The sequence below is a fragment of the Lithobates pipiens genome, unplaced genomic scaffold, assembly GCF_037356315.1.
Source record: "Lithobates pipiens isolate NorthernLeopardFrog02 unplaced genomic scaffold, aLitPip1_a1.2 Scaffold_22, whole genome shotgun sequence".
Lineage (NCBI taxonomy): Eukaryota > Metazoa > Chordata > Amphibia > Anura > Ranidae > Lithobates > Lithobates pipiens.
In genome coordinates this window covers 140,235,173-140,261,218 of record NW_027507784.1, presented here as the reverse complement: position 1 = coordinate 140,261,218, position 26,046 = coordinate 140,235,173, and the positions used below count along the sequence as shown (strand labels likewise).

Sequence of the window (26,046 nt, the reverse complement as noted above, 5' to 3'; positions counted from 1 at the left end):
AGTGTTCCAGAAATATCCACCGCACACCCCTGTGAAATGGACACTCACCGGAAAAGATGGCTGCCGTTACAGCAGAAAACACGCACTCAGTGTAGATGCGCCATCTGTCGTGGGGAAGGCTGCTCGGGAACTCGCATCATTCAAATGTAGTGCTAGTAAATAAAGTTCACCAGGAGGCAGATGAAGTCTCCATAGTGTAGTATTTATTGGATAAAAGCCAAAATAAAGTAAATCATAAAAACATATGACAATGGGCGCCACTGCCCACCCAGTATCGGATAGTGGTCTAACGTTTGCACTAGTGTCTCCTCCCCAGCGTGTTTCATCTAATAGGATGTTATCAAGGGGCCCTTTAGTGTCAGACGTCAAACTAGTTTGTATAGCCTCTCAAGACTGCTCAAATCATGGTGTCTCCTCAGAAAAATTGCCTTCACATGGTGAAAACATATTTTGTGCATATATTTTTAATGTATGCCTCTTGTTCCTAAAGTCTGTGACCAATTGTTTCGGGGGTGTTGAAAGTGGGGACGTGGCTATGGCTATGATTAAGTGCAAGGTCTTGTGGGTGTGGTCAAAAGAGGAAGAAGAATTAACTTTGAAAATCTTGTAGCTTAAGAGGGCTTTCACACAGTGCTCCCCCGGGCGTCGGCGGTAAAGCGGAGCTATTTTTACCACAGTTTTAGCGGCGCTATTTGGCCGCTAGCGGGACAGTTTTAACCCCCGTTAGCGTCCAAAAAGGGATTCAATTCGGGGGCTTTTTGCCGGCGGTATCGCATCGCTGCCCCATTGATTTCAATGGGGAGCAGCGGTGAGTTCACCGCTCCTTCACCGCTCCAAAGAAGCTGCTGGCAGGACTTTTTCTGATGCCCGGCCAGCGCACCTCTCCAGTGCAAATGCCCTCGGGGCTAGAGTGAACTGGAGTGAATGGAGCTGCTTTTTTCAGGCGCTATACAGGTGCTATTTTTAGCACTGTAGCACCTGAAAAACGCTGGCAGTGTGAAAGGGGTTTTACATTACTTTCTTTGGAGAGTATAAACTTGGCAGCCTGCCATCCTTCTAATATAAACACACAGCAGGTGTTTCTAAGCTGTTATAACCATCTGTAACTGGATTTAAAGCGGTTGTATACTCGCACAAAAAAAAGCTATAATGAGCTAGTATGCACCGCATATTAGCTCATTATGAAATACTTACCTTAGAACGAGGCGCCATTATCTGATCCCGGTCACCACTGAGGTTGCTGACCTTTTCCCCTTGGCGTGTCTTCCGGGTTCATTTTACCTACAGGTAAGCCTTATTATATGCTTACCTGTAGGTAAAAATGTAACATAAGGTTATACAACCACTTTAAGGCTAGGTTCACACTATTGCTTGCTTTCCTGACATACAGAGAAACGCGTTGCCATTTAGCAGACACAGGGCTGTGCAATTAATTGTTAATGGCGCCCCCAATGTATCTGCAAACGTGCTGTGTTTAATGTGCATCAAACTGCACGGTGCCAGAACAATCATGGAAAACAATCTGGGACTTCTTTTCCACATTTCCCCTGTGTAGGGCAGACTATTGAAATGAAAGGGTGGCTGTACACACATGCGATACACTAAAATGCACAAAAAATGTGTAGAGACACGCCCACACTTGGTCCCCCTGAAGGTGTGAGACGAGCTTTAGAGTCTTTTCTGTGACATCTGAGGCTCTTTGAGAGTTAATTGCTTCCCAGTACATGCAGATATAGAGGTAAGGGATGACTTGTTTTAAAACATTTCTACTGCTTGTTGTACTTATATGCAAATACTTTAATGCAGGGATCTCCAAACTTTCTAAACAAAGGGCCAGTTTACTGTCCTTCAGACTTTAGAGGGGCTAGACTGTGGCCAGTGGGAGAAGAGAATGTCCTGATGTCAGTGGGAGTAAACAATGCCCTGTCATTGGTAATAGGGGAAGTAATAGTGTCCCATCATTGGTGTAAGTGGGAGGAATAGTGTCAGTTTGTTGGTATCAATGGGAAGGATGGAGCCCCATCATTGGCGTCAGTGGGAGGAATAGGAGGCCCCATCATTGGTGTCAATGGAAATAATAGTGTCACATTGTTGGTATCAATGGGAGGAATGGTGCCCCATCATTGGCATCAGTGGGAGGAATAGGAGGCCCCATCATTGGTGTCACTGGAAATACTAGTGCCCCATCATTGGTGTAAGTGGGAGGAATAGTGTCACATTGTTGGTATCAATGGGAGAAATTGTGCCCCATCATTGGCGTCAGTGGAAGGAATAGGAGGCCCCATCATTGGTGTCACTGGACATAATAGTGTCCCATCATCGGTGTAAGTGGGAGGAATAGTGTCGCATTGTTGATATCAATGGGATAAATGGTGCCCTATCATTAGGGTCAGTGGGAGGAATAGGAGACACCATCATTGGTGTCACTGGAAATAATAGTGCTCCATCATTGGTATCATTGGACATAATAGTGCCCCATCTTTGGGTTCATTGGGATGAAAAGTGCCCCATCATTGTTATTAATGTGAGGACTAGTACCCCAATGTTGCTGTCAGTGGCAAGAACTGTGCCCCAATGGTCAGATAAAAGTGAGAAAAAGGGCTGCATCCAGTCCCCAGGGCCGCAGTTTGAAGACCACTGCTTTAATGGCTATAGTCTGGACAGAGGTGTTTTTTAAAAATATAGACAATGGATATTTTAACACTTTGGGGTGAACGTTGTTACATTTTATGTCAGCAAGGTATACTGTCTTGCATTTGTTAAATATCTATTTTTTTGTTTATACACAGTGCTATTATGGTCTGTTATCATTTAGTGGAGTAAATTATAATTTTTATTCTTTATGTGCACAGTAAATAATAAATACCTTGCATGACACATATCAATAATTATACATTTATTTGTTAATTATATCATCACAAACCATTTGATTTAATATAGAAATTTGTTCAGTGAAAATATTAGAAACAGTTTTTAACACATTTTTTAAATACTGTTAGAGGTAAGCTGAGGTAGTGAACATCAGGTCAGAGCGAAAAAGGGTGGTTGGTAAACCAATATTTAACATAGAAGTTTGGTACAAATGGAACTCGGTGTCGGTGTTACTAAGGGAACAGAAATGTCTAAGCCCTTGTACACACGGTCGGACATTCCGACAACCAAATCCGTCGGATTTTGTCCGACGGATTTTGTCCGAAACTGGTGTTGCATACACATGGTCGGACAAAGTTGTCGGAAAATCCGATCGTTCAGAATGTGATGACGTTATTTCGTTACGACGGGACTACGTTCAGGATACTAGTCAATAGCTTTGGTCTAGGAATTTGATCTGAACATGCGTGGCACTTTGTCTGATCGGAATTCTCTACAAACGATTGGATCATGTTGCCGGAAAATTTTATAGCCCAGCTCTAAAATTTTGTCGGTCGGATATTCCGACTGAAACAGTCAGATGAACCCCACACTGTCGCATTATCCGACAACACGGTCCGATCGGACATTTTCCGTCAGAATGTGTGTACAAGGGCTTAGAAAACAGAAGTTACTACCTAAAGTAGCTACTTTGTGGATTGAACCTGTTTTCAGGCTAAGAAAGTTTGAGCACCTTCAGTGACATATTAGATTTCAGAGGGAACTAAAAGCTTTACTGAAGGCAAACAGCTAAAATACGTAATGTATACACAGGACCAGGGCTCAAGTCCTGCAGGAACACATGGGAACAGAGTTCCTGTACTTTTTCCACAACAGGAACTCAGCTCCCTTTAGCAGCCGTGTCCTACAAGACTTTGAAGTATGCGAGCTGTGTGGCAGGTGATACACCAGCAGCTGCTGACACAGCTCGCAACAGTAAGGGCCACACACCTGACCATTCAGGCATTGCCACTAGTGGGCCCCATGACAGCTTCTGCTTCGATCTACCTGTTAATCACAGCTAGCTGATGGGTAGATCAGGTCCCTGATTGTATTTAGTCAGACCTCTCATAATGCACTCCTCCCTGCCGGCCCCTCCCGATTTTCTGTCTCCTCATCTCCCCTCCTCCCTAGTCTCCTGCATACTTGCTCTGTGTGTCCCACTGAATACCCCCCTCCTCTATCTTCAGTGCCATATGATGAGAGAAGCCAGAGGAGGAGCACAGCTATTCTGCTCATAGCACATGCAGGGAGAGAGGTGAGCTGAGGGAGGAACATCAGTTTAGGGTGGTAAGCTGAGCACAATACCTGGCAAAGGTTAATGCCAGGAGGGAAGTTTATATGGAAATATGTGAAGGGTTGGAATAGCAGCGAGTGTGTGTTGGAGCCCTGCAGAGTTTGCAGCCCCTCAAGCTAACATACATCTCCTAAGCAGGAACACATCACTATCTCTCCAAGCATTCTGTCCAGATAATGTGCAGTTAATTTTTGACCTTTCCGTTTAACCCTGTGTTATCCAAACTCTGTTCAATGAAAAGTGTAAACTCACCACATAAACACTCTATATACTACATGATGTTCACATTTGCATGGAAGCACAATTGAATGAATGCTGATTATTCAGAGAATTACCGTATTTATGTTTATTGAGGACTGTGTTTTTTTTAAATGTACTAACAGTTAAGCTTCATACACACAATACGACTAAGACGATAAAATACCACTTTTGAAGTGTTCGTGCATATGAGCTTTTTTTTTGGTGGGGGAGTGGATCTTGGGTGGGAGTTCCCACACTTTTTTCCCCAGGACTTGATTCCTATGATAGGACCTATCCTTCCTGCCAAAGGACTTGTAAATTTGTCAAGCTAGTTCTGATATGTACTATGTATAGCTTTGCTAAACTTTGGCAATAGGTTGGTGGCCTCACTTTTTTTCTGCTGCAGTTAAAGTCCTGTTCTGGGATTTAAAAAAAATATCCTTGAGTGGGGCTTTCCTGCACTGCAAGGATTAAATGCCCTTTAAGTCTACGTATCCCTAGAGGTGATTTGTGATATGGTGCCCTTCAAACGGATCCCGTTGGTAGATGAAGGTGAAGGGAAAGGTAATCCTGATGGGGACTCTGCCTTGCTAATGGCGACGTGAAATCGCCTGACAGGATATGTATAAACGAGATATGAGGTACACTCAAAATACAGAGATATCACACTTCAGGTTTTTGTACAACATGCCTATTGAAGTTCACAATTAACAGGGTACACAAGGAACCAACAGATTTCAGGGGAAAAGCCTCCCCCTTCATCAGGGCTGAGGTGGGGGATAAATTAAAAGCTGGCCTGGAACTAGAGATGAGTTGTTGCTGGAGCTCTTTTGAGGCTCTGGGTAGTGGAAAGGAGCTAGCCAAAGCTTTGATGATAAAGGAGGGGATTCCCCCGAAACACATTGGCTACTTGTCTACCCTTGAACTGCGAAGTTCAATAAATACATTGTACAATATCTTGTTTATACTTTAAGTCTACAGGTATTGGAATAAGTTGTAATACTTACCTTATGCCTTGCAAGAACGAGTGCGCACATGGGCATGCACAGAACACGGGGTACAGTTAATGCATTTCGGGGGCACACCCCCTTCTGAGGACTTTCTGAGGAAGGGAGTGCGCCCCCAAAATGCATTAACTGTACCCTGTGTTCTGTGCATGCCTATGCACTGTGTTTTTGGCCTTTTGGCAGTTGCATTTTGTGAGTACTCGCTTTTATACAAAAGTTTCTTATTATTACGTTATCTCTGGTAATGAACTAGGTGTGCGCACCTTCCATGTCTGTTTTTCTTGTAGTACCTTTCCGATTACCCCATCTGAGGAAGGCAGCATCCACCTAGTTCTGGGATCTGACACCTGTTACTCATGACCTTGGGAGACCTATTAAAGCTGGAAGTGTTTTTTGTACCTTATGCCTTGCCCTGGCAGGCTTCTACTGCACTGTGCAACCAGTCCCCTGAAGCCTTTTCTCTTTGGTGCTCTAGGTGGCTAGCAGTCCTGAATTGTACGTGAAGACAAAGGGGAACGCCCCACAACTTAGAGGGTTGGGAAGAAGAGTGGAGTGCCAGAAGGTTGCCATAGCAAGAAAAAAAAGTAAGTGCTACAGCTTATTTTTTAAGTTCTGCCTGAGCTAAATCAAAAAAGGTAATCTCTTTGGCCTGCATTCTGGAAGGGGAATGGCTCACAGTACCAGCTGTTGCATTTACACAAGTTACAGTCAGTTACAGACAAGTTACATTTCGTGATTATTGTAAATGTATTAAATGGTGTTTTTTTTTAAATATGCCTGAAGTTTTATTCTTTATTGAAAAAGAAATGGAGCCAAGGAGGTGTCCAGCAACTCCTTATGCTGTAGTAGCTGTGGAGGTCCTAAGGTCTGGCTGTGCTATCTAGCTGGGTTGCTTAGGCCCTAGATCACAAAACGGACAGAGCATTTTTTTTTCAGATGAAATAAATTCCCATATATCCCATACAAATCAGCTGTGTATTTAGCTAAAGGGAAAATATGGGAAAAGTTATTTTAGCCATACTTCTCCTATGGATCAAAGATGCAATTAGCTCAGCACTCCTGTGACCCAAGTCTGCTGTTAGATGATGTCATAGAGCCAGTCAAGGCTCTGCAGGGATCCCAACAATAATATCTGGATCTGACCAGCAGCTGGCTTAGCCTCTCAGCACATCTCTGACGTGAGTATGTGTAGGATTGCTATTTTCATTTCCCGCACTTATTTTTTAAACCCTTTATTTATTAATGTTTTCACTAAGGATTCACATATCTTTCATTTAAATGTTTACATTTTTTAACTGAATCTTGAAAGAAAGCTGTCCGATTGACAAATAGACCCTAATTTGGTGGCTTGTTATGATGTTATATTTATTAGGACTCATTTGAAATTCTATTGGCAGATTTTTGCTTTGAGTCACTCACACTATTCAACCTCAGTGTTTTATTAATCTGGAGAATCACTTATATTGAGTCTTGTTGAGCAGGGAAACAGCCAAGGTTGAGAGGAGCCCTTAGGATTTGAGACTTAATAATTACAGCAAGCAGCAACTGCAGCCGCTGAAGCATCTTCTGCTGATATAATGAAATCAACAGAATGGAAAGTGAATCTGCACTGTAGATCACTCAGCAAGGCTCGTGGGATATTTGTCTGCTTCTGCTGGCCATTTTGTTACCTAAATTAAAGGAAAACACCTGAGTCAATAAAAATGTACAGTGAGCTGCATATCAGCATGAGAGATGAGGGGGCAGAGGCAATCCAGGTAATGAAGAGCTGCACTTGCTGAACTCTGGTTGCAGTAAATCTCTATCTATCTATCTATCTATCTATCTATCTATCTATCTATCTATCTATCTATCTATCTATCTATCTATCTACCATCTATCAGAATATATATATTTATGGTCGAAGCCCTTCGACCTTGATGGATGTGAACCACATGAACGTGCCACAAGACTTACATCATGAAATGGACCTGAAGTGTGCCCTGGTCTGCTGGTCAGTATACTAAAAAAAGGGGGCATACCCAAGATAATAGATGTTTGAGAAGAGAAATTCATTTGAGAAATTCCCTGAAAAGGGGAATGGGAGGGAGGTTATCGCGCACCAGAACCGACAAAGACCACAGATGAGTGGTCTTCTTAAATACCCCCCGGACTCCTCCCATAAATTCAGGCCACCATACTGACCTTCTTTTTTATGGTCTAAAAGCCCCGTACACACGAGCGGACTTTTCGACATCCAAACTCCGACGGACTGAGTCCGGTGGACTATCCGCTCGTGTGTGGGCTGCAACGGACTTTAGAAATGAAGCATGCTTTAAATTTTCCCGACGGAACTCCGCCGGACCCGGTCCCCTTCGAAAAATCCGCTCGTGTGTGTGCTACTCCGACGGACTAAAACCGACGCTAGGGCAGCTATTGGCTACTGTCTAGGAACTTCCTACGTCGAATCCAGTCGTACGTCATCACGTTCGACTCCGTCGGAGTTTGGTGTGATGGTGTGTGGTCAAGTCCGTTCGGTCGAAAAGTCCGCCAGAACTCCGTCGGAACTCCGGCGGAACTCCGGCGGAACTCCTTTGGAGGTCTGTCAGACTTAATCCCTCTCGTGTGTACGGGGCATTAGTCCTTCAACCTGGATGGATGTGAACCACATGAATGTGCCACAAGACTTACATCATGAAATGGACCTGAAGTGTGTCCTGGTCTGCTGGTCGGTATACCAAAAAAGGGGGTAAAAACATTCAGGTAGGGTTGAAAGCTCTTTATTGGTTTAGTGTTATTTACTGTTGTTTGTCTTAAAAAGATGGATGTCGACCCCCCGGGGCAAGATTGCTGGATTTTGAATACTGCGAGGTAGAGAATGAAATGATCTTGGAAGCGAGACAGGTGATGTCTACACAGTACCTGGCCAGCAGGGCTATTACTGGTAAACTTGCTTAGACTGCAGAAACTGTAGTAGGCTGGGTAGATGACCGCTTGAATGCCCAAGCTGGGAAGAAAGCCAAATAGGGAACGAGAGAAGATAGTGAAGATAGTAGAAGATAGTACTCGTGATGGGCAAGCGTTTGGAGTTGGCTATGGGCTGCCGCTTCTGAACGCTGCGTGGAAATGGCTCGGATCGCATGGGTTGCGAAGGAGGATGGCTTTTTGAGATCCTGTAAGGCCAGGAAGTGTTGGATGCTGGCTAAGTATAGTCTGATGGTGTTGTGTGATAGAGCCAATTGAGTGTGGCAATATGAAATGAAAGCTAGTATGTGCTTAGTGTCTGTTAACGTTTCCATGGGGCAGGATGCTTTGTGTGTTGTGTTGCGGGATAAGGATTGATTGGTGAGCTGGGTCGCGCAGTGAGGGTACTGCTTTAACCCAATGTCAGCTAAAACCAAGATGGGATAAGAGATGACGTTGGGTCGGCTCCGGGTTTCTGCTGGAAAGATGAAATGAAGTTAAAATGGGGCATTGCGTCTGTTGCAATGTTGCACTTGTCCAGAATGTATCTGCAGTGCACATTAAACTGATGCTGCAGGGATAATTGTACCAGCCTGCATAGGATGGACATAACAGGGAGCAACTTGGACCTGTTCTTGTTAAGGATATCTGCCATGGTGTGGTTGTCGGTGGGTAAGACCACCGTTTGTCCAGTCCAGTTATGGCCCCAGACCTGAGCGGCTGCCATGATCGGGTATAGCTCAAAATGAGGGAGACTGGATGAACCTGGGGATTAGTAGTATCTCTGGAGGCCACGGTCATGCAAACAAATGATGGCCAAAAATTGCAATGAAGCCTGTGGAGGCTGCGGCATATGTTAATACCTGTGGTGATAAAGGTGATACTGAAGGTATGAACATGGACATGCCATTCCAACTAGTAAAGAACTCATCCCACATAGACAAATCCATTACTGCTGCTGTGTCTAGTCTAAGGATTTGATTGGGGTCCTGTGTCTGAGAGAGTAAGACCAAGAGGCGCAAAATAAAAGATTGTCCCTGGGGAATTATTCTCTTTGCTAAGTTGAGCATCCCTAAAAGGAATTGAAGCTATTTCTTAGTACATCCCTGTGCACAGGTAAAGTCATTAAGAACTGACCTGATGCGGGTTGGTTTCTCGGGGGGGGGTAGGCTGACCTGTATGGACCGAGTATCAAGGTTGACCCCGAGGAAGGTGATAGAGTGTGCTGGGCCTTCCACTTTGTGTTATGCGATGGGCACATTGAGATACCCAAACACCACTCTTAACCTATCTAGGTCTACTGGGGGCACATTGGGCTGTTCAATTAGCAGGAAGTCATCCAGACAATAAATGACCATCTGGCACTGGGCTTGGTGCGACAGGATCCAAGTGAGGGGCTGTACGAAGGTGTCAAAAGCCAGGGGCTGTTTTTTAGAGCCGAAGGTCAGTTTAGTGGCAAAGTAATATGACTCTTTCCATTTAATGCCAGCACCAGAGGGACGATTGGATGGGTAGAAGCTTAAATGCTTCTGATATGTCAGATTTAGAGAGCCAGGGGCTTGTGCCTATTTGATAATAGCAAGGATCGCCATGTCGACTGAAGCATATTTCAGGGAGAATTCCTCTGAAGGAATTAAGGAATTCAAACTTGGAATGTGGGAAGAATGAGGCGCAGGGAGGCCGTACACCAAACAAAATTTTATGTGAAGCTGTGAAATGACGAGGACATGGACTGAAGAGATGCCTGCTGGGAGCTGGGCCCGTCTGTGGCTGGTGGTGGGAAGAGGAGCCTGAAGAGCTTGGCTTTCCTGGCTGTGGCGGGGAAGGGTACGCCCCTGCGCCTTAGTTCTGCTGTTAACTTGGGGATTGTCCATACCCTGAGGGACTGCACACTGCTGCTCTCTGAAACCGGAGAGGGAGACAGAGGGGCACATGTGAGGTCTTTGTTGCCAGCCTGTGACATGGTTCTGGCTGACTTGTGCCCTAGTTGCGAAGTCCTGGTTTTTGAGGTAGAAATCTCAGTCAACCGGAACCTGGGGGAATAACGTCCAACCTGGTGCAGGATGGAACTACCTGAACTCGACTGACCTAGAGGAGAAATGACAGATGGACAAAGGAGAGTGCCATTAGAAGGTGAATGAGTGGCCGAGCCGTACAACTTTGAGATGCGTTTATAGGGACTGCAAGGGAAACCTTATCGGGAGGTGAACGATGGTTAAACTAATTCATTTTAAACCATGAATGGATTTTGAAGGAAAAATTGAATTTGAGGGAATTTGAAGGAAAACGGCTTTGAGAACAGTTGGTTTGAAGCTATGTGGGCCATCGGCCTTGTTGCGACTAGATTTGAACTGGACCGTAGGGTGAGCCATACTGAGGGGTGTCTGTCATTGACGTGACAAATCATACAGTGATCTGAATTTAAAAGTGAACCGTTGCATTGCTGACCGACATCGAACAACAGTAGAGCTTGTGATGGGATAAAAGGAAAAAAAAAATGCACAAATGACCCGACACAAAGTGACTGCTGAACCTATGGAGAACATGACAGACAATATACGAACTAAGACCACTGAATGATTGAAGTTATGGTGACACGAATCGGGTGCCATAACTGACACGAATCGGAATCAGAAATGTTTGCCATGACAGAGGCACGAATCGGTGTGTTGTAACTGTGACTTGACAGTGAACCGAACTGTGGAATATGGGATGAAATGAGGGCGAAATGAAATAAACAAAATTATTATTATTATTTTATTTTTATTAAATGACCAAAATTATTGCCATGACAGAGGCACAAATCGATGTGTCGCAAGAGAAATTGACAGCAAATCTGTCTTTGGAACAGGAAATAACAATGGCTAACACCAGTCAACATGAATTAGTGCGTCTCAGATGCGACTGAATTGGAATCGTAGTGAAGGGTATACGCAATGAATGAATGAATGAAATGTTTGCCATGACAGTGGCACAAATCGTGTGCCGCGATTGCGACTGACAACGAACCGGACTGTGGAGTGTGGAATGAAATGAGATGAAATTACTAGAATGAGCCGGCACGAATCGGTGCGTCGCAGATGCGACTGGATTTGAATCAGAGTGAAGGGTATGTGAAATATAAAAAATGAACTTGGTTGCCATGACAGAGGCATGAATCAGTGTGCCGCGATTGCGAATGACAACGAACCGGACTGTGGAGTATGGAATGAAATGAGATGAAATTACTAAAACGAGTAGGCAAGAAATGGTGTGTTGCAGTTGTGACTGGATTTGAATCGGAGTGAAGGGTATGTGAAATGTAACAAATTAAATGACTCGCCATGACAGAGGCACGGATCAGTGTGCCGCAATTTGCGACTGACAACGAACCGGACTGTGGAGCATGGCATGAAACAATATGACAAAACTAGCCGGGACGAACCGGTGAGTCACTTATGCGACTAGATTTGGACCAGAGGGTAATGTGAACTAAAATAACTAAAATCATAGACAGTGTGTTTCTAAGTGAAAATGGGCCTACTACGTGGCGTGAAACAGCAAGGTACAGGAATGCACGAATTAAACCGATGAAAAACAGCTCGTTGTTTGTGTTCAGGAACTGAGCCTCAAGTTTGGGGGTTTGCAGGAGGCTAAATTAAAGCTGCATACGGAGACTTAACGAATGACTCGCAAGTTCCGTAGTGGGATTTCAGTGACACGGGGTGACACGGGTATCTGGCAAACAGTGATGCGTGAAATGAAGAAATTATATACGAATCCTACCTACGACAGTTTGAGAAATCCTCCTCCTACGAAAAACCATGAACGGAGAACCGAAAGCCTCTGAAAGTTCGGACACACAGCTCACAAACACAGAGTGGGTTGCAAGAGTCGGCCTAGTGACGTAACGGATTGCGCACCAGAACTGACAAAGACCACAGATGAGTGGGCTGCTTAAATACCCCCTGGACTCCTCCCATAAATTCAGGCCACCATACTGGCCTTTATATATATATATATATATATATATATATATATATATATATATATATATATATATATATATATAGACTTCCTCCCCGATCTTTGTGGTGGGGATAGCAATAATAAACAAATTTAGAGCTCACCACACTTTGCAATCTGACTATACAATCTAATTTAGATCTGTGACAACTATGCAGGACAAGGGCCTGTCTGGCTGAATAAAATGTAATGGCTAGTTTTGGTAGGTCCTTGTGTAACAAAGTTTTAGTAAATCTAAAGGAGATTTTCGATTTAGATTTTATTATGTTGTATGGTCATCTTAAACTTTGGGTTTCCCATCACTTTTGTACCAGAGACAATGGTCACCAGGACAGGTAGAGAAGTCCCTAGTTGGGATTTAGACAGATATAACCTGACAGGGGCTTTAACATTTCTCTACTCTATCCAAAACTAAAAAAAAAAAAACTTCTATTACATACACTTTAGGTATTTTTTATTCATTTTATAGAACTGTGAAGGCTGTTATTGTTTACTGAAAATGCCTATTTCCTGCATTTTAGCTGAACCCCCGGCTTTAATGCTAGACAAGAAAATGACTACAAAGGATGAGCAGAAGTTGACCCATTTGTATAATTAGATTTATAGATTTAGATTTTATCATGTTTTATGATCATCTTAAACTTTGGATTTCCCTACTCTATCCAAAACAAAAAAAAAGGCTTTGCATACACTTTAGGTATTCTTTATTTATTCTTATAGAACTGTGAAGGCTGTTATTGTTTACTGAAAATTGCCAAATGCCAATTTCCTGGATGTTAGCTGTACCCCCTGTTTCAATGCTAGACAAGAAAATGACTACAAAAGATGAGCACAAGCTGATGACCCATTTGTGTAGCATGCAGAAGAGTATTGTCCTCTTCTCTGTTAGGAAGCAAGTCAGTGATGTATTTTTAAACCCTATTGAGAGCTTTCTCCTCCTTGGCCCTCCAATGTATATTGGATATATAAGGCAGGTGTATTGATTTAGTGCATCGGGATACTATTCAAAATAAACAGGTGAATGAATGTTCCCAAACAAATAATCAGATGGGTATCCTGTGTGTGTTATGGCGCTTACACACAATCAGACTTTTTGACGGATTAGGTCCGACGGTCTTCCCGACAGACTTTCGGCGGAGGTCCGACTGACTTTCTGAACGAGCGGACTTTGCCACACACGACCGGACTAAGTCCGTTCGAAAGTCTGTTCATTTTGAACGTGATGACGTAAACGGAACTAAACAAGGAAGTTCAATAGCCAGTAGCCAATAGCTGTCCTTGTGTCGTATTTTGTCTGTCAGACGAACGGTATTCCTGATTTTTAGTCCATCAGACCTGAGTCCGTCAGATAGATTTGAAACATGTTCTATTTCTAGGTCCGTCTGATTTTTTTTATAAAAAGCGATCGGACTAGCCCGCACACGATGGGATTGTCCGACGAACTGATCCCGTCGGACCTAGTCTGCCGGAAAATCCGGTCATGTGTACGCGGCATTAGTCTATAAGGTGTCTATCAGCATCTAGATAACTTCCCAACTACCAGCTAGCATCCAATGCGATCCATTCTCCACCAGGTTTCCTCCAGAGGGATCCACCTGAGCTATGGCAAACTAACCACCCATCTGATGGTGCCTGAAAAGTTCCAGGTCCAATGCTATGTGGCTTGACTGGCAAAGGTGACATTCTGACCACCACTGTTCAAAAGAGCTTCATGCCTAATAGAAAAAAAAAGGTATGGTCTGTGCTTATGAGAACTTACACTCTAATAGGAAAAGGAGCTATGAGGATCTCTGCCAATTATGGTCATTTTTTGCACTGACCACTACCAGTGTAAGGGACATTTTCCCAAAGATCCCTGATGGACTAATCTTAGCAGGGACTCCCTCAGACCTGAACATTATTTCAAGAGTTCCTTTAGGGTAAAATGTTTGAGCAAGACTGATCTAATGTATATAACCTAGTTATATAGTCTGAGTATTTTTATGTGTTATATCACGACTTCTTGTACTTAGTTGTCATTCAGTTTTAAAGGCTGCATATTATCAAACATAAAGAAGTTATGAGAATGTTATCAAGACACTGGATGTGAATAGAAGGAAAAGATAAATTGGGGAATTTGTGGATGTTGCTGTGCGAAGAATAGATGGGCTCACAGCATATCTCAGGTCAAGCAGGAATTATGTAGGTAGAATATTTCCAAGTACAGATTGTACGAAATAGACTCTCCCAGCAGTGAAGATTAGAGGGATTAAACAGTCAGCTGAGATAAAATAAGTGTCAAAAATTACTAAGTATACCACTTTTTAATCTGTCATTTTGCCATTTTAAACCAAATGTGATATAACATCATGGCTTTCCTCGATTAAAGCAGTATTAAACCCAAAAGCAAACATGTAATATATTGCAGCTTACTAATTCTTAGATGTGATGGCTGCATTTGTTTTCTTTTTTCGGCTTTGCTCCCCTTTATTTTCACCTGGTGATAGAGCCAGTGCACATGTTGTATTTCAAAAGAGCTTTTTCTTCCAAGTGTATCAGTTTGTAAGGATAAAACAAACCATTTAACACTGGCAGGGGTGCGTACAATGTTCAGTTTTTATATATTTATGTAAAACCTTTACCCTAAAAGTTAAAAAAAAAACTGCTGTAACTGATTATAAAGTGTGACCTTGAGTTTGGCTTCAGTTTGTTAGTATATTTAAACCTGCTTGTACATCTAACACTATCCTACCCTCCCAGACTGACAGTGCTGCTGTCTGCTGTGCCCCCTGTGCTCATTCATCTGGAGTAGAGGCACTCTAATACAGGAGGTGTGTTACTGGTCAGATCACCAGGTGAAAACCGAGGGTTAAAAAGCCCCCAAAAAATAAAACAAATGCAGCCACCATATCTAGAGCACATGAAACCTGAAAGAGAATTTTGCTCAGTCAGGGAAGGTAAGGGAAGTTTTCATTTACTTTTTGAGGCTTGTGCAACACTTAGTAATTAGATTTTTATATTTTCAAGTGCTATATAAACTGTTGGTGCTATATAAATCCTATATAATAATAATATTAGATTTAGTACTTGTTTAGACATACATGAGCATTCAGTTGTACTTACAATATATTTATACAAAAAAAAAAAACCCCACACACATGTTCTACTAATATGACACAGTTCTACAGTAGGGAAGAATTTGGCTTTTAGCATGGCAGTCCCTGTCTCATTCCATTACACATGCATACCTACCTATTGTGGTCATTTTTTGGACAGTAGCACTCTGGCTAAAATCTTTTAACATAAATGATTCTTCTTTTGCCAGGTGGCGTTTCCACAGGCAGGTCTTTTTACATCATATAAGGGGGGATTTACTAAAATTGAAACATGGAGAATCTGGCGCAGGTGTTATTGTCAAAGCTTCATTGAACAAGCTCAATTTAGAAGCTGATTGGTTACTATGAACAGCTGCATCAGACTCTCTGGGCTCCAGTTTTAGTAAATCTCTCCCATACTGTCAGGTTCTTGCCTGACCAACAATGGATGTCAGTCTTATTCTTAGCCCTTGTACACACGGTCGGAGATTCCGTCGGAATGTGTCCGATCGGAGCGTTTTGTCGGATATTCCGACTGTGTGTGGTCTGCATCAGACTGTTTCTGTCTGAATATCTGTCGGACCAACTTTTCCAACTTACCGGAAATATTTTCAGACAAAATGCTCCGATCGGACATACTCCGATCATGTGTAGAGAATTCCGATCGGACAAAGTGCCACGCACGCTCAGATCAAATTCCTACACCAAAGCTATTGGCTACTAGCGTGAACGTAGTCCCATCGTAACGAAATAACATCATCATGTCGGATTTTCCGACAACTTTGTCCGACCGTGTGTATACAACAGTTTCGGACAAAATCTGATGGACAAAATCTGACGGATTTGATTGTCGGAATGTCCGACCGTGTGTACAAGGGCTTAGAGGTATCTTTAATGAAGATCAGATCACTATGAAGATTATAATTATGCATATAGCTGTTTGTAAAGTAACACCTTTTTATCAGCCTCTGCATGTATGCTGACTGTGCCTATGTTCATCTTATATATGTTTTAATGAGTATGATCACAGAGTGCAGGCCAGTAGTCTTCAATCATGTATAACATGGCTTTGGAAGGTCTTGTACCTGTTCCAGTGAGCTTCTTTCCAACTATACAGATCTTTAGTTACAGTGATATATATATTTTTAGGGCTTATGGGTATGGTGGAGGTGGGATTAAGGCCTTCCCAATATGACAGTGGTCCTAACCAGCTAATCACCAGTTCTGAACACTGTCTTGTGGGGATGTGGGGGGTTCAGTGATGTCATACACCTGGGTTAACTCTGACTCTGGACTTCACTTAAGGTGGACTCCTTCCATTGGGTGGTGGCAAGGGAGCGCAAATAGGTGGGAATACCTACTGGAGGTGTAGGTTATCAGGAGGTATCATCACTCTACCCTAAATGGACAGAGGCATGGTCTTTTTCATTGTCCATTCATCACACTGGAGTAGAAGAAAGTGACAAATGAAGCAGTAGTTTTTCCTATGTTCACCATCAGATGGAAGAGTAATAATATTATCATGATTTCAAGATGGTGAAGGGTGTTGAACTCTGTACATGGAAGAAGCTTACAGATATGGATAAGTTAGGGCATATATGTAGGATCTAAAACTGGAACCCTGGGGTTGTCATTTTGTCTGGAGTTCTGCTTTAATGATACATGGTATTCTAGTAAATCAGGCTATGACATTACATATATAGTTATTGCTGAAATAGATCCTTTAAATTCTTAGAGAGAATGGCCCAGCCTGTGGTTTGTTTTCTACATGTATACAAGTCACCTATTGGACTTTATGGTCCCAATTCTTAGTTTATATGCAGAACAGCCACTGTTATTAAATTGCAGTACAAAACACTTAAAGGTTGCTGTCAGTTCTGTATTTCATTGTTTATGTAGCACGTGGGGGGTACACGTATATGGCAAAAGCTAATGAAATGCTGTGTGGAAGGGGAGAGAAGAAAAAACATAGCAGTTAATGAAAGCATGTTAACCCTGTTCAGAAGGCAAAGCCAACGTTCCAAATTTATCTTGTGTTGATGAAGAAGCATTTCTAAATAGTTTTTATCTTCCTGAAATCTAATTATAATGGATGTTGGATTTAGCAACATCACTGTGTATATTAAGCTGTTAGATGAACTTGAAATTTTATAATTTCATTACTACATGGTTGGGAATTGCCTCGATTCTCCAGAAATAAGGCAGTCATAGACAAACTGTTCTGTCAAACTGTAAATTGCTGATCACCCAGTGTAAGCCCTTGTACACACGGTCGGACATTCCCTCAACAAAATCCGTCGGATTTTGTCCGAAACTTGTGTTGCATACACACAATCGGACAAAGTTGTCGGAAAATCCGATCGTACGTAACGCGATGACGTTATTTCGTTACGACGGGACTACGTTCAAGCTAGTAGCCAATAGCTTTGGTCTAGTAATTTGATCTGAGCATGCGTGGCACTTTGTCCAATCGGAATTCTCTACACACAGTCGGACAAAGTCCGATCGAATCATGTTGTTGGAAAGTTTTATAGCCCAGCTCTAAAACTTTGTCCGTCGGATATTCCGACGGAAACAGTCCGATGGAGCCCACACACAGTCGGATTATCTGACAACACGGTCCGATCGGACATTTTCCATCGGAATGTCCGACTGTGTGTACAAGGGCTAACAGTGAGCTGCTAAAAAGGCGTCCAAAGGACCACTAACCAGTTCACTATGGAGCAGAGTGGCTGTGAGCCTTTCTAAGAGGAGTTTGGTCACCTGGTGGGATTAAATATGAATATCGCTAAGGACAGTGTCAGTTTCTAATGCCAGTACACACGATTGGACTTTCCGTCAACAAAACTGTGGAATTTTGTTTGAAGGTTGTTGGCTCCAACTAACATTTGTTGTTGCAAAATCCCATCGTGTAGATGTGGCATTAAAGCACAGTAAACCCATAGAAGTCAATAGAGCTACTTCCTACTCATGCAGTTCTTTGCCTAGCTGGTTTGGAAAAAGCCTTGTAAACAAAGCGATAGCGCTGCGGGTTTGCCAGAAAACAAGCTTCTGATCTGAGGTCTGCATTTCTAACTTTCAGTGATCTTGTCCTTTAATAAATCACCCCAGACCCTGCCCTGAGTCCAGCCTGTGGTGATCAATCCTAACCTTCCTCCCAATTCCAACGATCATCACTGTGCAGTCCTGCCCAGAACTGTGTAACCTTTTTTTTTTTTTCAAAGACATCTTTGAAGGCTGCTTATCTTTGTGCTCATGCAGAGTGCTGCCCTATATATTCATATGGAAGAGTTGTATTCTATAGAGAGGTTGGAATATGGCTCATTTATAAAAGTGTTTATTGAGCCACAACTCTTTTTTTTACATTTTGAATAGAGTAGAATGATTACAACCCATGTCATTTTTTACATTTGCTGGGTAATTTCTATTGTCACTGTGCTAAGGTTGAATAAAGAGGTGAGGGGAAATCTGTTCCAGTGATAACTGTTTAAAATGGTATTTTCCCTCAGTTTGGTGAAATCCACTCACGTTTGTGTATTATGCAATACTGATACTGTTCTTTTTTTCTTGTAACAAAGAACTTTTTTTTGGAGGAAAGATCTTACTTCAGCAGCTAGGAAATCTAAAGTCAATGATTTAGAATATGAACTCACCACCCTCTTTATTAGGTATACCTTGCCTTCAGAACTGCCTTAATTCTTTGTGGCATAGATTCACCAAGGTGTTGGAAACATTCCTCTGAGATTTTGGTCCATATTGGCATGCTAGCATCCCACAGTTGCTGCAGATTTGTCGGCTGCACATCCATGATGCAAATTTCCTGTTTCACCACATCGCAAAGGTGCTCTTTCGGATTGAGATCTGGTGACTGTGGAGGCCATTGCAGTACAGTGAACTCATTGTCATGTTCAAGAAACCAGTGGTGAGATGATTTGAGCTTTTTGACATGGTGCAGCCATCAGAAGATGGGTATACTGTAGTCATAAAGGGATGGATATGGTCAGAAACAATACTCAGGTAGCCCATGGCATTTAAACAATGCTCAATTGGTACTAAGGGGTCTAAAGTGTGCTAAAAAAATGCCTCCCACACTGTTACACCACCACTACCAGCCTAAACCGTTGATACAAGGCAGGATGGATCTATAATTTCATGTTGTTTATGCCAAACTCTGACCCTACCATCTGAATGTTGCAGCTGAAATCGAGACTCATCAGACCAGGCAATGTTTTTCCAGTCCTTTATTGTCCAATTTTGGTGAGTCTGTGCAAACTTTATCCTGAGTTTCCTGTTCTTAGCTGACAGGTGTGACACCCGATGTGATCTTCTGTTGCTGTAGGCCATCTGCTTCAAGGTTCGATGTGTTGTGCACTCAGAGATGGTGTTCTGCAAATGTTAGTTGTAATGCGTGCACTGTAAAAAATATTGTGCTGGATCTACTCAAAAAAATTGAGGCAACTATTTGCATTAGCTTTGTAAGTACTTAAAGTGGAAGTAAACCCATCAATTTAACAGTTTCAAAAAACAGTTACATTCCCGGCATGCCGGGAACGCTAACTGCACATTGGCTGTGCTCTCAGTCAAACTGTCAAACCGTCCAATGGCTGGTGTCATAACTGATCACATGTGCAGCACCATGGCAGTTGAAGATTAAACAGGGTCAAAAATGGCAGCTTCCATGGCTGAAAATGATAGGAGAGTTTACTTCCACTTTAAGTACTTAAACTTATTTTTGTCTGACTCATTAGACTTTTCATGTTTTCAACCAGTTTCTAGAAAAAGTTTAAGATAAGAACAAGCACATCAACTTATTTATTTCAAGTACTTATATACCACTGAAAATTTACGCAGTGCTTTACATATGCATTGTACATTCACATCAGTCCCTGCCCTCAAGGAGCCTATAATCTAAGATCCCTAACTCACATTCATATATACACATACCAGGGCCAATTTATACAGGAGCCAATTACCCTACCAGCATGTCGTTGGAGTGTGGGAGGAAACCTACGCAGGCACAGGGTAGAACATGCAAACTCCAGACAGGGTTGTGGTTGGAATTCAAACCAGTGCCCCTTTTGTTGCTAGGCAAACGTACTAACCACTACACCACTGCCCTATTACTTAGTTGTTTAATTTTAAGTGATATTAACTTGCAACTTACTCCATTTTTTTAAGTTGGTAAAACTTATTTTCCAAATGTATTTGATATATGTCTGAAGGTTTTTATATAAAAATAATACAATATTATGTTTTTTAAAAAAAAAGGAATTGTCTCATTAAACAGGCTTTCAAAACAAAATGACATTTATTATTTATAAAGTGTTACACTTTATAAAGTGTTACAAATATAATATTATTAAAGCAGCTTGAAATGTAAATGTAAACATTTACATTTATGTAACGCATCGGCTCCATTGCTACGCGCCCCCCTAGTGGTCTTGTGCGGCCCCTCCTCTGCCCCCCCTGCTGTCTTCTGGGAGACACACAGGTCCCAGAGGACAGCAGGGACCAGTGAGATCGCACAGTGTGACTCACACATGCGCAGTTGGGAACCAGGCTGTGAAACCGCAAGGCTTCACTTCTTAATTCCCTTACTGAAGATGCTGGCGCCTCCACCCTGGAGCTAAGGGACAGATCTGCTTTGGGTGAGGACATCATGGCGCCCTGGGCAGGTAAGTGTCCATATATTAAAAGTCAGCAGCTGCAGTATTTGTAGCTGCTGACTTTTCATTTTTTTTTTCAACGGAACTCCGCTTTAACAAAGGGATATGAACTTGTGGTGCATTAAGGCTGGACATTTGTTTAAAGGGCCTGTCAGTGCACCACAATGTACTGAAAAGGGAATATGAATCGTTTTGGTAATGCAGAACGCCGTAATACATATGTTACTGTGCATTGTAGTGTGCCTCAGTTCAGGTTTGTTCCCCGTAGTGTGTTGGGGGCCCTGAAAAAAAATGGCACCACTACATACTAATGTGTGTTTGGTGCATTAATGTGCATTGCATTGTTGTGCGCATTAACCACAATACATGATAAGTCAACTTCACTTTCCTAATACAGTAGAGCATAACTGACTTAGAGAGCTGACCTTCTCTTTTCCAGTTTAAAGAGGAGGAAACCCTGATGGGTTTACTTCCTCTTTGTTTCCCTGCAAAGGTAAAGCATAATGGGCTACTATGCATCGCATAGCAACCCATTATGTGTCACTTACCTGACACAGGAGCCAGCAATGTCATCGCTGTCCCCTCTTCCATGGAACGTTCATCTTCTTTCCGGGTTTCGTGGCTCTGGCCGCAATGACGTCACTCCCGCGTATGTGCACCGTTAGCAGCGGCATGCTCAGTGCGCCTGTGTGCCGCTATCAACGGCGCATGCACCATAGACAGCGGTGCCTGTCTTTTTGCAAATATCTCTTGGTCTTTTTGCAAATATTTCTTGGACCTACAGCTAAGCCTTACTCTAGGCTTACCTGTAGGTCAAAGTGGTCTGTAAGGGTTTACAACCACTTTAAGTTCTGCTGTGCAGGGAATTACAGGAGGCTACTAACAAAACAGATTAGGTTAGTTACTTATGCTAGCTCTAATAAAGTACATTTAATGAGTTTTAACGAATTCATAAATTAATTAAATGATGGCTTTTTATGACTGCCTGGAGTTCAGCTTTAAACTGATTGAGTATCTGTTCTTCTTATCCAGTAGCACCCAAAGGCAGATTGAGCTAGATCATTTTCTTTCAATAATTATTCACAAATAATTGTCACATGCACAGTCCAGATGTTGAATTCAGACTATGCTTTAAATACAAAGAGGTCAGTCTGGTTGTCCACAGGGCTTCTAGTCTGTCACTTTAGGTGACCTTCCTTAACAGGCAGTATTATGAGATTCACCCTGGATCACATATACTCAGCAGTTCTGAATGAACCATCTTTGCTGCCTGTACTTTTTTTTCCTTATATTAGAGAGGCTGCCCAAGCTCATTTAAATGCTAATACACAGCCATCTGCTTCTTTAGCATGACTGTGCACTGGGCCATGTGACATCAATTAATATAATTGTGAGCTTTTCATCAGCTCAGCCACAGTGTCGCACAGACCGAGCAGCATCTGCTTCTCTTTACCCTCATTTACAACACACCCCTTTGACCATTAGGGTCTGCATGCATACTATATATATATATATATATATATATATATATATATATATATATATATATATATATATATATATACACAGCGTATATATTTAGGCACAAGGCACCATATGCTCCAAATGCATATCACCATGTATGGCTTCTGTCCATACTATGGTTATCCAGTAATCTACACTGGAAACTGACAGAATTTACTAGCGACAACTCATGGTGTTACTAGCCCCCATGCTTGTGCTAACTATATCTTTGACAGAATCAGAGCATAAAGTGGTTGTAAACCCTTTACAACCACTTTAAACTACAGGCAAGCCTAGATTTAGGCTTACTTGTAGCTGCACTGGATATTTCCTAAACCTGTACGGTTTAGGAGATATCCCTGTATTTGCATGTGCCAACATCATAGGCATATGTGCACTTAAGCCAACTGAAGCAATGGCACGTACAGTTAGCCTGTGCCACTCCCGGCGGCTCCCGCAAGAATGCGCGGAGCCGCGATACTCGGAAGTAAGTCCCCAGGGAGATGTCGGCCGCCAGTGCTGTGAAGAAGGACAGCTGCGGGGGCTTTGATCTCAGTTAAGTCATTCATAATGAGCTAGTATGCTATGCATACTAGCTTATTATGTCTTTATCTTGCAGGTTTTTTTTTTTCTTGGATAGCTTAAACGGGTTTACAACCCCTTAAAGTGTTTCCCATTCAGGCTTTGTAATCACAAGATGTAGAAAGCACTAGAAGGGATGTGGAAATTGAATGACACTATGGGGTTTATTTACTAAAGGCAAATACACTTTGCACTACAAGTGCACTGTAAGTACACTTGGAAGTGCAGTTGTTGCATATCTAATAGAGACATGCAAGGAAAATGCATTTTTCCTTGTACATGATTGAATGATAAAATTGGCAGAGCTTCCCCTCATTTCAGATCTTCCCCTCAGATCTACAGCGATCTACAGCAACTGCACTTTCAAGTGTTGTTGTTTTAACTTTTGGTTAGTAAAACTTTTTTGTTGCTACCAGTAAATACCTTTTACAGCCCACTTCCTGTTTCTGTCACACCGTATTTGCGCATTGGTCTTACAAGCGCACTTTTTTTTGGAAAAAATAATTTTTTTGAATTAAAAAATAAGAGAACAGTAAAGTTAGCCCAATTTTTTTATATCGTGAAAGATAATGTTACGCCGAGAAAATTGCGCTCGCACGTGGAATGGTGATGTTTAAAAAATTCTACAGGTTGCGTGTTTTGAGTTACAGAGGAGGTCTAGTGCTATAATTATTGCTCTCGCTCTACCGATCGCAGTGATGCCTCACATGTGTGGTTTGAACACCGTTTTCATATGCGGACGCTACTCATGTATGCGTTCGCTTCTGCACGTGAGCTCGGCGGGACGGGGCATGTTTAAAAAAAAAAAATCTAATTTATTTTACCTTTTATTTTTTATTTTTACACTTAAAAAAAAAAATAAAATATACAATTGTGTCACTTTTATTCCTATTACAAGAAATGTAAACATCCCTAATAGAAAAAAAGCATGACAGGACCTCTTAAATATGAGATCTGACCCCCCTGGTGTGCCCTCCTGACTTCTCTGGTGTGTGCCCTCCTGACCCCGTACTGTGTTCTCCTGACCTATCAGGTGTGTGCCCTCCTGACCCCCCTGGTGTGCTCTCCTGACCTCCCCAGTGTGTGCTCTCCTGACTTCCCTGGTGTGTGCCCTCCTGACCCTCTACTGTGCTCTCCTGACCTCTTTGGTGTGTGCCCTCCTGATCACATATTGTGCTCTCCTGACCTCCCCGATGTGTGCCCTCATAACCCCCCTTGTGTGCTCTCCTGACTTCCGTGGTGTGTGCCCGCCTGACCCCCCTGATGTGCTCTCCTGACTTCCCTGGTGTGTGCCCTCCTGACCCCGTACTGTGCTCTCCTGACCTCCCTGGTGTGTGTCCTCCTGACCTCCCTGGTGTGTGCCCTCCTGACCTCCTGGTGTGTGCCCTCCTGACCTCCCTGGTGTGTGTCCTCCTGACCTCCCTGGTGTTTGCCCTCTGACCCTGTACTGTGTTCTCTTGACCTCCCTGGTGTGTGCCCTTCTGACCCCATACTATGCTCTCCTGACCTCCCTGGTGTGTGACCTCCTGACCCCGTACTGTGCTCTTCTGACCCCCCTGGTGTGTGCCCTCCTGACCCCATACTGTGCTCTCCTGACCTCCCCGGTGTGTGCCCTCCTGATCCCATACTGTGCTGTCCTGACCTCCCCAGTGTGTGCCCTCCTGACTTCCCTGGTGTGTACCCTCCTGACCCCGTACTGTGCGCTCCTGACCTCCCCGGTGTGTGCCCTCCTGATCCTATACTGTGCTGTCCTGACCTCCCGTCAGTGTGTGCCCTCCTGACCCCATACTGTGCCCACCTGACCTCCCTTGTGTGTGCCATCCTGACCTCCCTGTTGTGTTCTCTCCTAACCTCCCTGGTGTGTGCTCTCCTGACCTCCCCGTTCTGTAAGCAACACCTTATTTTCTGGCAGTGCCCCTCCCAAGACTAGACTCTGGATCCGCCCCTGCTTGAAAGTGCACTTGGAAGTGCAGTCACTGTAAATCTGAGGGAAAGGTCTGAAATGAGGGGAACCTCTGCTGATTTTATCATTAAAGTATGTACAAGCAAAAATGCTGTTTTTTTATTTTCCTTGCATGTTCCCCTCAGACCAGTATATATAAAATAATATGCAAAGTAATTAGAGGAAAGCTTCAGAATGGCAAAGACGTTTTTAATACAAATTATGTGAGCAGACTGCAGTTCCTCTTTAAACAGTGGGGTTGGTTTACTAAAACTGGAGAGTGCAAAATCTGGTGCAGTTCTGCATAGCAACCAATCAGATTCCAGTTATTTTTGTAAAAGTTTAATTGCACAAGCTGAAGCTAGAAGCTGATTGGCTACCATGCAGAGCTGCATCAGATTTTTGCACTCTCTAGTTGCACTCCCCTCCCCCCCCACACACACACTTTGAATAATTTTACATTTTACTGTGTTCTTGTGAATAATCCTGTTGCCCTTCAGTTGCTTAGCCCAGAGGCTTGATACCATTATACACATTATAGGATCAGGGAAATGACTTGATCTCATTTACTAGGTGTATAAGTGAAACGTCCCTCATGCTTGTACAATCACTCTATATACATATTCCTACTTACTCATCTATACTAAGAAGGAAATTAAAACAAGCAACATCAGTTCTCTAGTAGGACTGTGGAGACAGAATAAGGCCATACAGAATATATGTCGTCAGCAATATTTAATGTTTTTCATATTACTGCAGAAACTCTTTTGCATTAATTAGCAAAAATGTGTCTGTTGTCCTAGTAACCACTGCCACTTTTAAAGTATAAGTTAATGAAAGTAAATATTTGACTTGCTGCCCTAGGAAGCATGCCTAC

General features: G+C 42.8%; 1 protein-coding gene across 21 annotated transcripts in view; it reads left to right on the top strand.

Moving 5' to 3' along the window:
- Positions 1–26,046, top strand: part of MAP2 (microtubule associated protein 2) — a 325,226-nt gene that overhangs the window by 93,486 nt on the left and 205,694 nt on the right. For 18 of the 21 annotated variants that reach the window (XR_013261850.1, XM_077448385.1, XM_077448399.1 and 15 more), the window contains exon 3: positions 5,930–6,038. The exons of the other annotated variants lie outside the window; for them this stretch is intronic. The gene's annotated coding sequence lies outside the window, so the exon portion shown is untranslated. The remainder of the gene's footprint in view (positions 1–5,929; positions 6,039–26,046) is intronic. 21 annotated transcript variants of the gene reach the window in all.